General features: G+C 46.8%; 1 long non-coding RNA gene across 2 annotated transcripts in view; it reads right to left on the minus strand.

The window, feature by feature from the left end:
* Positions 1 to 1,668: 1,668 nt before the first annotated feature.
* Positions 1,669 to 13,589, minus strand: part of LOC146404427 (uncharacterized) — a 60,846-nt gene continuing 48,925 nt past the window's right edge. Inside the window, exons 1-3 of one of the 2 annotated variants that reach the window (XR_014840331.1) lie at positions 2,545 to 2,656; positions 2,393 to 2,459; positions 1,669 to 2,011 (exon numbers count right to left, since the gene is read on the minus strand). This is a non-coding gene — a long non-coding RNA (uncharacterized LOC146404427). Of the gene's footprint in view, positions 2,012 to 2,392; positions 2,460 to 2,544; positions 2,657 to 13,589 lie in introns of those variants that run through there. The other variant, XR_014840330.1, reaches the window with a different exon arrangement.

Below are 13,589 nucleotides of genomic sequence, written 5' to 3' on the forward strand. Positions count from 1 at the left end.
CTAGACCCCTTCAGAGAAAAATAGCTCACCGTGCCCTGAGGAATCTTGAAGCCACAGCCAGCACCATGGGGAGCACTAATCCCTTAAACACAGCCTCTGCCAGCCTCTCCCCAAAAGCCAGATATGCAGCTCTCTGAGATGACCTTCACAATGCTCAGAAAATACTTTGCTTACCTACAAGACCTGGGGGGGGAAAAAAAAAACAAAAAAAAAAACCCATGGCAGGATGTCTCCCTGAGCAAGACAGCTTCATGTGGGCCAGGGACCACACTGTCTGTAAAACACAGACCCAGGAGTTCCCATTGTGGCTCAGTGGGTTAGAACCCGACTAGTATCTATGAGGATTCGGGTTTGACTCCTGGCCTGGTTCAGTGGGTTAAGGATCCAGCCTTGCCACAGACTGCATGGTAGGTCGCAGTTGAGGCTCGGATCTGGCCTTTCTGTGGCTGTGGCGTAGGCCTGCCGCCAGAGCTCTGATTCAGCCACTAGTCTGGGAACTTCCATATGCTGCAGGTGCAGACCAAAAAAATTAATTAATTAATTTAATTAAAAAACACAAAAAGCAGCCCCAACAAGTAGCCGATTGATCTGAAGCAAAGCTCAGGGTCATATGAGAACAAGTTTTTCTGCTTTCTAAATCTACCCCCAACCCATATAGCACATGTTAAGAAAAAAGAAAAAAAAAAAAAAAAAAGACTGAAATACTCATAAGTGAAAAGAACAGAATTAAAAACAGTGTATTTAAATTGTATTTTTTCAGGTACACACAAGCACTGCATGCATGCTTGTGGTTTTCAGAGTCAAGCTCCCAAAAGATGCCCAGTGGTTAACTGGCACAGTGGTTGTTTCTGGGAGGGAATCTGAGGGATTTGGGCACAGAAGTGGGAAAGACATTTGTTTTTCACCATAGTACTTTTAGGCACTTTTTGCAGTGTTGTGCCCTGTGCTTGGATTACCTATTTAAAATGAATAAATACATTTTTTTTTTCCTTTTTTAAGGCTGCACCCATGGCATATGGAAGTTCCCAGGCTAAGGGTCAAATCAGAGCTGCAGCTGCCAGCCCACACTGCAGCCACAGCAACGCAGGATCCAAGCCAGATCTGCAACCTACACCACAGCTCACGGCAACACCGGATCCTTAACCCACTGAGCGAGGCCAGGGATCGAACCCACATCCTCATGGATACTAGTCAGGTTCATTGCCGCTGAGCCACAACGGGAACTCCAATTCCATGAGTTTTGCATAGAATACAAATACTCGGAACACTCTGGATCTAGTCCCCCCCCCCGCCCCAGCTTTACAAACTCTTCCGAGTGATCAGCTCAGACACAGACAGTCTCACCTGAGAGAGTAGACAGATTCATCCCCTGACCAATAGGCAGCTCAAAGGGCTCAGAGACTGTTTCTTCCAAACAGCCCGACAGACCCAAGAAAAGAGAGGCAGAGGACAAGTGCTCACTGATGCCCCAGCGAATACCCAAAAGCTGCCGGCTTCTTCTAGTTCACCCTTTGCCCAGCTTCTGCCTCAAGGAGTCCTCTCCCAGCGGCAAGGCTTGGCTGAGAGTAAGCCAGGACATCTGACCACAGTCCTCTCACCTCCTGGAAGAAGAGTTTCTGTGCCACCCCCCTAAGAACATCCAGGCTTGCAGGAGAACGAAAGAAGCAGCCCGGTCCTCCAATACTTTTATTTGGGGGAGGGAAGGGCGTTGCTGGCTTTGCTTTGGTTTCTGGAAGGACATCCTCCTTCACGGCACGTCCATCCCAGGATCTGGCATGGAGAGAGGATGCTGGTGGAGGTGGGAGGGTGGCAGGGGCAGGGAGCCCCTCAGAAATGGAAAATTGGGGGTGAGGATCAAGCCAGGTCCTACGTTTTTATTCTCTGTCTCGGCCCAAGGGAGCTGGAAACGAGGGTCAGGAGAAAGGAGCTGGGACCCAGGAAATGGAGAGGACAGGCTGCCTTTGCAACACCCGGGAAGGAGCCGAGATCCTTCAGAGAACACAGATGTGACCTGGGAGGAAGGGGACAAGTGGGGACGAGGAATTCCCAAGGGGAAGGGCAGAAACGGTGATGACAGGAGATGGTTCATCCCCCCGACCCTCCATCCTGTCCCCACCGTGGGGCTTGGTGCTGGTTGAATGAATGGATGGGTGAGTGAATGGATAGACGATTAGCAGAAGCTGTGGCTGTCAGTGAAGACGGAGGCAGCAGGGCAAAGCAGAGAGAGACACAGGGAAGAGACTAGGAGGGCACTCGGGGGCCAGCCTGGAAGGGCAGGGATACTCCAGGTGAGGGCCAAAGACCCTTGATGGGGAAGTGAGGGTTAAACTTTCACTCCACTTAAAGTGACCCCCAAATCCCTGCCCGATTTGAGATAAGATGAAACACTTACCTGCCACCAGCATCGAAGAGCCCATGAACTGCAGGAGACACCTCACGATTTTCTTGAAGCTTGTGGGCTAGAGGGATTTAAGACAAAAAGAAAACGGTGATACAATGTAAAGAAAAGGGGGAAAAATGAGCATGCCTCTTCACTTTCCCCACCCCTAGATCCAGGAAGACTGGCCAGGTCAGTCCCCTCCGCCACATCAGCATTTTAAAATGAGAATCCAGCCCAGCCTATGAGCAGGCATTTTCCAAATGGCTACAGAATTCCTGCACCTTCCAAAAATACCTCTTCATGCAACTCCTGCCAGGGAGGGAGGGCCCCATGCCCAGGCTGGAACCAACCAATTGGGCTTCCTGAGCCCAGGAGTTGCCACCCTCAAGCTCTGCGGACCCCAGAGACAGGAAATACCCACTGCTTCACAGGTAAACCTAGCCAGACAGCTACTGATGCCGAGCTGAAGACCGGAGCAAAGCAACCTCTGGTTCCACTAATGACAAAAGAGATTAGATGACTTTCAGGAGTAGTTTCCAAACCTCACTTGGCATAGAAACCACCTGTGCAGCTTTTAAAATAGATACCAGGCATCTGGTCAGTTTTATGAAGCAAAAGCTCTTGGGGGAAGTTCCCGTTGTGGCTCAGTGGTAATGAACCAGACTAGTAACCATGAGGATGCAGGTTTGATCCCCAGCCTTGCTCAGTGGGTTAAGGATCTGGCGTTGCCCAGAGCTGTGGTGTAGGTTGCATAAAAAAGAAAAGCTCTGGGGGAAGGATCCCCCCGACTCCCAAGGGAAAGAGATGGGGATTGTGACTGGGAGGTGGCACCGGGGGAACTTCAAAGAGGCTAGTTGATAATATTCTGTTTCCAGACCTGGGAACTGACTGGTTTGTTCATTTTGTGAAAATTCAGCAAATTATAGCCACATGTACACTCTTCTGTATGTTTGTTACATTTTTTTTCTTTTTTTCTTTTTTAGGGCCACACCTGCAACATATGGAAGTTCCCAGGTTAGGGGTCAAATGGGAGCTGTAGCTGCTGGTCTATGCCACAGCCACAGCAACACGGGATCCGAGCCATGTCTGTGACCTGCACCTCAGCTCGCAGCGATGCCAGATCCTTAACCCACTGAGCAAGGCCAGGGATCAAACCTGCACCCCCATGGATACTGGTCGGTTTCTTAACCTGCTGAGCCACAACAGGAACTCCCCATTTTATTTTTTTAAAAAGCTCCCCTGCTAGATTTCAGAACCACAAGTTGGAGGTTCAGGATGAGGGGTTTAGGTTATACACAAGAGAGAGGCTGGGTGCTTTTGAGTATTGGCTGGAGTAGCTACAGGGTCTGCCTTTCTTTTTAGGCAAATCTCTGACCCTCAGGGGAGAAAACTCCAGAGAGCAGAGAGGCCGGGATGGGAAGTGCTCCGGGGAGGAGCCAAACTTCTCTGCTCATGGATGCTGACCAGTGACACCAGTGCAGACCTGTCCTGCTCATCGCCTCTTGAACAGGGCACTCGAGCCTCCTGTGATCTATTTCAAGAGGAGCATTTTCTCCTGCAGCTTTGCCTTATCCTCTGTGGTTAAAGAGGCTGCAGAGGCTACCAGCTTCTTGCAGTCCTCCCAGGTCCCTTTCCTAGGGTGAGCTGCTTCTTCGAAATAGCATTCGTTTACCAACAGGATGGGAAACATTTTTTCATTCACATCATCTATGTGTTACATTTAGTTGTGGTATCACTTTAGTCTCTTATGCTGTGGTCCATGCTCGGGTTGGAAAAGAATTTTCAGACTCAGAGCAGGGTGAAGAAAAGACAGCTTTATTGAGGCAAGAAATGCTGCAAACACAGCAGGCTGACTTCCTGCTGATCAGAGAGGGCCCCAACCCTAGCTCATGGTCATTCTTTTCTGTTTTTATAGCCCAGGGACAGAGGCGAGAGAGGAGAGGTCTTACAATGCACTTGCTGAGCTGATGATTGGTTGAGGAAAGAGGGGTTTTCTGATACACTTGCTGGTTGGTTGGGGGTGTATAATGCCCCTAATAGGGGCACGGTGAGGAATACGTCAGATGCCTTTCCTGGTAGGGGGCAAGAGGAGTAGACCAGGTTGCTCAAAGCAGAAAAGAGGGCTCAGGAACTTTGTAACAATTACAATGAGATAGGTGGGATGATAAATGTCTGGTAATTCTTACCCCAGCCAGAGGCTTTTTGAGTTTTATCTCTTTGGAGAGGCCTTGAAGTCCCACATCTTTATATTATGGAAAAGTTTCTCATTCTCTCATTCCTGAGGCATCCTGGTTATTTGTAAAACAGCCAGCAACTTGACTTTGTCTGCTGTCTCAGGTTATGCATTTGGGGGGCAGGAAGGCCCCAAGGGGGGAGGTTGTTCCTTTCTCACAACATGGCAGCAGGAGGCGTACATGAGGTCAATTTGTCCCATCAGTGCTGAGGTTAATTATGACCATCTGGTTAAGGGGGTATCTGCTGGGTTTCTCTACTGAGAAGTTTTTCCTTTTGAAATTATAAGTAATCTGTCAAAATGACTTCGTATTTCAAAGACTGTGGAAATATCCTGTTCCTCTCTGCTGATGATTCCTGCCTGGCCCTGATGTGCCTGCCAGTCATTCAAGGAAAGTGGAGCTGGCTGGTGTCCTGGAGCTGAGGTCACAGAACTAGGATGTGCAGGGAAGGAAAAGCAACAGGGACAGGAAACTGTGCAGAGAGGAAGGTAGGTAGTCCCAGTGCTATGCTGGGAGCTGAGCTGCAGCTTACCAAGGTGTGGGTGGCAGGCAGACCATACCCACCCCCTCGGGGCTGCCTCAAAGGTACAAGCCCTTCTCCAGAACCCTGACCTGCAACGGGGAACCCGTTTTCAGAAAGCAGGAAATTCATCCTTTCCTCCTTGTTCCCTGGTGGCCCCTGGTGCTCAGAAGGGGGAAATGCCCCAGAAGCATTATTTCCAGAATATTTCCAGGGGCCCAGAGAATCTGGGCTTCCAGACCTGTGAGCCTGGCCTGACCCTCCCAGCCAGCCTCCCCCACCCCACCCCACCCCCGTCCCTACCAGCCTTCTCCACTCCTTACAAATATTTGCTCTGCAGTTGGACACAACCCTGGGCTGGCAGTGGCAGTGGAAAGTGGGGGAGGGGGGCACACCCACAGGACACACTCAGCCTGGGACAGGTCGGCCACAATTCTTGTATGCCAGACAGAAGGCTGCTTATTTTCTGTGGCTAACATAACAAATGCTCACAAATAATTGTATGGCTTAACGCAATAAGTGTTTATTCTTTTACGGTTCCTAAGGTCAGACGTGTGAGGCTGAAGTGTCAGCAGGACCGGGCTCTGGCGGCAGGTTCTAGGGGAGATTCTTCCTTGGCTTCTTCAAGCTTTAGTGACTGCTGGCAATCCTTGGCTTCCTGGGCTGCATCCTCCAATTTCTGCCACTGTGGTCATGTCGACTGAAAAATATGCACAACCTAAAAGTTGAGAGTTACGTTTTCTTGGGTGGGCATTCTGAGGACTTCAAACCTGAGACAAGGCTCTCAGATCACGTGAGGGACCACTCTGAAGAGGCAATGGGGGGTCCAGGATACTTAGGAGGTTTTGCAACAAAGACCAGGTAGTTGGAACATTAAACAATTACTGCATTTTTTTTTTTTTGTCTTTTGTCTTTTAATTACTGCATTTTTTATTTTGTTTTCTTTTTAGGGCTGAACCTGAGATGGGGGGTAGAATCAGAGCTGCAGCTGTCAGCCTACACCATGGCCACAGCAATGCCAGAACCGAGCCACATCTGCAACCTACACCACAACTCACGGCAATGCTGGATCTCTAACCCACTGAGCAAGGCCAGGGATTGAACCCACATCCTCATGGGTACTAGCCAGGTTCTTAGTCCACTTAGCCGCAATGGGAATGCTTGTCCTTTTTTTTTTTTTTTTTTTTTTAATGCTATTGAAGTGTAGTCGAGTCAAAAGGTTATTGTTAGTAAGAGAAAACTAGACATCTCAAGTTAATACATTTAGTGCTTTTCTTTTTTTTTTTTTTTTTTTTTTTTTTTTTGTCTTTTTGCTATTTCTTGGGCCGCTCCTGCGGCATATGGAGGTTCCCAGGCTAGGGGTCCAATCGGAGCTGTAGCCACCGGCCTACGCCAGAGCCACAGCAACGTGGGATCCGAGCCGCGTCTGCAACCTACACCACAGCTCACGGCAACGCCGGATCGTTAACCCACTGGGCAAGGGCAGGGACCGAACCCGTGACCTCATGGTTCCTAGTCGGATTCGTTAACCACTGCGCCATGACGGGAACTCCAGTGCTTTTCTATATATGGGAAGATGCAAGAGTCTGGGCTCCTTGAAATCATTCCTTTGAAATGCACCTGGCTGTGTGGGGCCAGTAGCCTGTGCTTTCACATCCTGAGTCTCCTCAGGGTGCACTGTTGGCGTGGAGGCAGTGAGGTGTGGAACGGGTAGCTGAATGATTGACTGCTAGATGGCTGGCATCCTGCCTCCATCCTGAGTTCCCTCAGGGCCCACTGTCAGAGGGCTGTAATGTGCTGGTTTGATGGCTGCAACATCCTCTGTTTACTGATCTGCAGGCAACTTTTTTTTTTTTTCTTCTTTTTAGGGCCGCACCCAAGGCATACGGAATTTCCCAAGCTAGGGGTCATAGTGGAGCCACAGCAATGCTGGACCCAAGCTGTACCTGCAACCTACGTCACAGCTCACGGCAAAGCCAGATCCTTAACTCACTGAGCGAGGCCAGGGATGGAACCCTCATCCTCATGGACCCTAGTCGGATTCATTTCAGCTGAGCCATGAAGGGAACTCCCTGCAAGCAAGAGTTTTTGTTCAGTTACATCTTCCTCCTCTTCCTCTGTCTTATAAGGAAACTTGTCCTTGGATTTGGAGCAGGACCCTAGAGACACCCAGAAAATCCAGGAGGATCTCATAGTGAGATCCATAACCCCTTTACATCTGCAAAGAGCCTTGTTCCACCTCAGTGCACAATCACAGGCTCTGGGAGTTAGTGCATAGCTTTTGGGGGCCACCCTTCAACCCATTACAGAAAGAATGTACTCTTCTCCATCCTGCACAAATGTTAGTTTTCCACATGTGTCCCTAACAAGTTCTGTTTTATGGTTAGGAGTCATTAAAGTAATGACTGTTTGGGTCTACCTAAATACACACATGCACGCGCACACACACACACACACACACACACACACACAAAATGACATATCTACACACAGATATTTACACTTGTACCCAGGTACTTATATGAAACGTGCCTGTATACTGTATGCATTCACTCACCACATATTTATTGAATGCCCACCATGTGCCAGCCCCTGTGGAAACACTGGAAACACATCAGTAAACAAGGCAGCAAGCCCAGGCCTTGTTTACATTCTGGTGAAATATTTACACACATGCAACGAGCATAGTATGGATGCAGAATATGCAAGAGCTTTTCCATGCCCAGGGGCTGAATTCCGCAATTCTAGGCCACAGGCACCAAGGGAATGGGAAGCCCCTTAATGCCAATAAACAAAGTCCCCAGCAAAGCAGCTTTAAAAACAACAAATCCTTGATTAAGTGAAACACTGGTGAGCAGGGGTGAACCCCATTTCTGAAAAAGCTAATCTCTGCATTGTTGCAGAGGGGCTTGGAGTTCTGGGGTGTGAACTAGAGGAGTCTGAACAAAGGGATCGGCTGGATCTTGACCAGCCAGATCACATGAGAGGCAGGAGATAGATGGGCCCTGGGGTGAGCAACTGGAATCTGTCCCCTGTGGTGAGATACTTCAAGATAAAGATTAGGGCAGGCGCAAGGAAGAGCTATGTCCTGCTTGGATAAAAGCTAGAGAGCACATGTTTCTCATTCTTGAGGTCAAGGGGACCTCCGGAAGGACATACGTGCAGAGAGATTCCTCAGGAGCCAGGGAAGGGAGGGACCCGGACCATAGTACGTCCTGTCAACTTCCCAGAAACCCTTGCACTGGAATCCATCTTGGCTAAAAGATGTGTGTGTACTCAGGGGAGGGCCCTGAGTCGGGCCAAATGTGGACTCAAGGCCAGACAAAGCAAGATGATTGGCCAGAGGAAGCCCCACACAAGTGATTTAAACCACCCTCAAAGCAGGGGGCTCTCTCTTTCCCTCTGTCTGTCTCTGTCTTTCTCTCTCTCTCTCTCTCCCTCCCCTCCACCCTGCCTGCGCTTTCTCCACCCCCGTCTTCTCTCTCTGAATGAGCACTTTATTGGCCTCACTCCTCTCAGTCTCTTTGTTGAATTTTTTCTCCAAAGGAACAAGGATTGGAAACCTACATCAAGTGGGTTGGTTCAGCACTCTCACCCCGCAGTGACCCGAGGACACATGCACATGCTGGATTTGAGGTCAGCCTGTAGGACAAGGAGTGCCGGGCCACCTGGGGGGGCGAGCCTGATCACAAGAGACACAGTGGAGGCTAGGGTTCCGCCGATGGCAGTGATGTGCAGGATAAGGTGAGATGAATGAATGACCATAGCCTGGTGTGAGCTACCAAAACCAGCACTGGCACCAGTGCAGTGGGCGTGTGATGTGGCGAGTCGGACAGGCTGAACTGCAGACTCTGAAATCCCTTCCACTATGATTCCTGTCGGGGGATGGACCGCAGGTGAGACTCTCATGACAGTCTGAGGATGGAAGGAAGGCAGCAGCCATTGCGTAGCACACACTCTGTTTCTGCCCGTTATTCACGCAGCTGTTCTCTTGTCCCCCTGGGTCCTCCTTCCCGAGGGCCTGTGAACAAGCTTCCAACTTTGCCTGTGGGGCTCCAGCCAGCTTGTGACCTTCCCTTCCTTTACGGAACGAAAACTGTGGATAGTACCCTGCTAGTTTTTCTTTCTTTCTAACATTGAAAAATCAAAAAATCACATCTTGAGTGACTAAGAACTAGATCATCTCATATCCCAGGGTTTCCTGAACAGGCCATTAGCGTGGCTATTCTTAGTTCCTTTTCATATAAATTTAGAATTAGCTTGTCGAGCTTTATTTAAAAACATGTTGTCAAGCAGGCTTATAGAAATAGAAGAGAAATGCACGGTTAAGCAAAGGAGGAAGGGGGGGATAATTTAGGAGTTTGGGATTAACAGACACACACTTTTTATATAAAAGAGATAAACAATTATACATTAATAAAATTTTTACAAAGATTATTACTATAAAAACATAAAATAGATAAACAAGGATCTACTGTATGGCACAAGGAACTATATACACTATCATGTAATAACGATAATGGAAAAGAATCAGGAAACAAAAGTTTTATATATGTGTGTGTATATATATATATATATATATACACACACATATCTGAATTACTTTTAACCAGAAACTAACACTACACTGTAAATCAACTGTACTTCAATAAAAGTTGTTTGCTTTGAAAAAAAGAGAAAGCGAAGACCTAAATAAATAGAATATAATCATTTAAAATTTTTATAAATAAATAAAATTCACAAAAGATATAAAAATTGTAATCTAAAAACAAAACGAAAAACATGTTGAGATTTTAATAGGGATTAGGTATAATCTCAAATCGATTTGGGGAGAATTAAACCTTAAAATATTGTTTTCCAATCCATGGACATGGTATATTTCTCCAGTCATACATAGATCCAAAAGAAGACATCCAAATGATGGGATTATTAGTTCAGTGGACACCCATGGGAATGACTGGCTGGCACTACTTGCCTGAGGGTTGCTGCCCTTCCTCAGTGCTTCCAGATTCAAGCTTCCAAATGTTCATCTGACTGTGTCCCCTGCTCACAGCTGATTGGCTCAAGGGAAATCACCCTCCCCAAGCTGATCCAATGAGTGCCTTCTTATAGATGTTTTGGACTGGAGATTAAAAGAAAGTTGAAACAGGCTCTTTTTGGTTGGTATGAGGCTGTAAAACTATAAAATTTAGGAGCTCTCTACGTTCATGTTTCAGGTCATGTGGACTGGAGGGTTGGAGGCAGATGCACTGCTGAGAAAAAAAGAGTGAAGCTCAGAGAGACAGAGAGACAAGACCGAGGAATCTCTGACTCCATACAATGTCTGAGGCCCCAGTTGCATACTTGCTGCTGAGTTCCAAGAGACCTACGTTCCAAGAGAGCCATTGGTTCCAAGGGTACATTGTTCATTGAAATAAATCCACTTTTAGGCTTAAGCTATTTTGAGTTGAGTTTCTATCACTCACAACCAAGAGTCCTACCTAACGCAACTGAGTAGGCGGAAACGTTCATTCTCAAATGGATTTCAGGTGAGCACCTGGCTTTAAAAAGCTCACAGGATAGACTGCAGTCTGCTGCCCCTAGAGGGCAGCACTCTTTGTTCCCGTCTGCAGAAATTTTGTTGCCTTTCTTGGGACAGGTATCAGAGGTGATTGCCCTTAACCTCTTTCTTATACAGAATTTCTATACTAACCACTTATTTTTATGTGTGGATGCCAAACTTAGGTTAGAATTTTATTACCATATTTATCACTAAAATCACCCAGATGATCGCGTTAGGGCTATTATAGGCCCAACTGACAAATGTTACATATGTCAGGATGTCAAAAGTCCCCCAAAATAAGACGCAGGTACCAGATGGGACTTCAAGAGAAATACTAAAAATCTTCACCACTTCTGTCTCTCTTGATAATGAGCCTATTCACCAGGAGGCAGGGTTGCTATAGTGATAAGAGAGTAAGAGTCTGCGTTTTCAGGAGATTGAAGGGAAGAATTTTGAAGGTATTGTGCTGCAAGAAAAAGGTATATTCTGTATATACAGACAGTCCTCAATTTTGCTGAATACAAAAGTCTTTACAGGTCTTAAACAGTCTACACTTTCATGCGTTTCATATACTATACACTGACAGACCCAATGCAATTTTTAAAGACTGAATTCCAACTTTTCTCTCTCAGCTAACTCTGGATGATTTCAGGCTAATTCCTGGGGACGCTGGTGGGTCGCTGCCAAGAGTCCCATTTCAGCATCATCAGCTGTCATCATTCTCAGTGTGGTAACTGATGTGATTATTTAAATATTTAATGGAATAGAAAATACTATATAAATGAAATTGCTGATCAGTAATAAGAAACAAGGTCTCATAAACTTAACCCAGCTGAGATGAAAGTGAGAATAAATTCAGTTAGAACTGGAGGATCTTTTATCACTTATATGTGGAATCTAAAATACGACACAAGAAGTTCCTTGGTGGTCTAGTGGTTAAGGACTTGGCATTGTCACTGCTGTGGTTTGACTTACTGCTGTGGCTTGGGTTTGCTCCCTGGCCTGGGATCTTCAGCATGCCATGGATGCAGCCAAAAAAATACATGACACAAATGAACATACCTACAAAACAGAAACAGACTCCCAGACATAGAGAACAGACTTGTGATTGCCAAGGGGAGGGAGTGTGGGGGAGAGAAGGATTGGGAGTTTGGGATTAGCAGATGCAAACTATTATATATAAGATGGGTAAACAACAGGTCCTACTGTATAGCATAGGGAACTATATTCAGTGTCCAGGGATATACCATAATGGAAACGAAAATAAGAGATATATTTATAAACTGAGTCACTTTGTTGTACAGAAGAAATTAATACAACATTGTAAATCAACTATATGTCAATACATTTTTTTTAAAAATTGGTGAATCTTCAGCTTCAAGTCAGGAATTCATCCCACTAAAAGTAGTCAATTGCATGTTTATTTGTGAAGGGAAAACAAATCAATGTTTGTAGAGCAATAAAAGACCCTGTAGACTGGGGAAGTACACTCTTTTGGACAATGCCTGAAATGTCCCCAGCCCTGAGAAGCACCATAAAGCAAACCAAGTTTTCTGTGATTCTACAAGGCAGCCTTATCTTGTCTTTTCTATGTTTCCCTGACAACTCCAAGAACGTTCTGGCCATTAAATTTTAACAGGGTTGTAAAAATGGTATCATGTTCTAAACTTTCTAAGCCAAGGTTATATTACTTTCATTAAAGACAAGACAACAGGCCCCAAATAATGTCACCTGAGACTTAATAATTATAGTTTTGGCCTCTTCTGGACGTGGAATCTTAAACCCATCAACGAGGAGTTAACCTGGTTATAGCATTAGGGGGGCAATCGGCCTGATAGACCCCTGCTGTCCCCTAAAGGAAGGTGACCTTGCTACGACCAATCTGCTTTTTCCTTGCCCCATTTCTTCTGCCAGTAAGTCTTTTATTTTGTGCAGCTCCTGGGAGCTCCTTTCTATCTGCTGGATGGGATGCTGCCTGATTCATGGATCCCTGAATAAAGCCAGTAAGATTTTTAACATTTACTCAGTTGAATTTTGGTTTTGCTTTTTTTTAGGGCCGCACCCTTGGCATATGGAGGTTCCCAGGCTAGGGGTCTAATCGGAGCCGTAGCCACCGGCCTATGCCAGAGCCACAGCCACGCAGTATCCGAGCCGCATCTGTGACCTACAGCACAGCTCACGGCAATGCCGGATCCTTAACCCACTGAGCGAGGCCAGGGACGGAACCCGTGACCTTAAGGTTCCTGGTTGGATTTGTTTCCACTACACCACAATGGGAACTCCTGAATTTTTTTCTTTTAACACATTGTAATTATAAAGCCCTCTACCACTATCGAGCCATAGCTAGATGATAGAGAGAGAGATACATACATACATAGGTGATAGATACATAAATAGATAATAGACAGGTAGATATCCTCTGAGGTAGAAACTTTCAGTCAACCTTGTCTGGATCTGATTCTCTGGGAGAAAAATGACCCAGACCTCAAGGAGTGAGGAGAGACTCTAGCATTTCTGACCTGACGAGTTAAAATAGCTTGGGAATGTGCTGTCTGCTGGGGAATAGCCACATGAGGACACATTTTACTCATTAATGCTGATGCAGGCCAGATTGCTTTCCAAGAAACCCTGCCCCGTCACTTTTTCCAGCCATTCACGTCTGAGGACACAGAGGAAATGGAGAAAGGCTGGGTATTCTTGGAAGGAAAGCTGTGCCTGAGCTTGGTGGCCAGAGTTCCAACAGGGGTGTGTGTGCAAGGGAGGGTGTGATGACAGAAAGAGCAGCCCTCTGGGTCCTCCAGGCAAGAGCAGGAGATTTGGCCACTGGCTACGTCCAGAGACCACACTCCCCCGGATTTGGAGGCCCGCGAAGAAACCACTCCAGAATCCAAGCGTGACCCTAGTTTCCCTCTG

Source organism: Sus scrofa, chromosome 3 (genome assembly GCF_054392235.1).
Source record: "Sus scrofa isolate SSC_HxYL_T2T_F1_AM1 chromosome 3, Sscrofa_HxYL_maternal_Yorkshire_Landrace_v2.0, whole genome shotgun sequence".
Lineage (NCBI taxonomy): Eukaryota > Metazoa > Chordata > Mammalia > Artiodactyla > Suidae > Sus > Sus scrofa.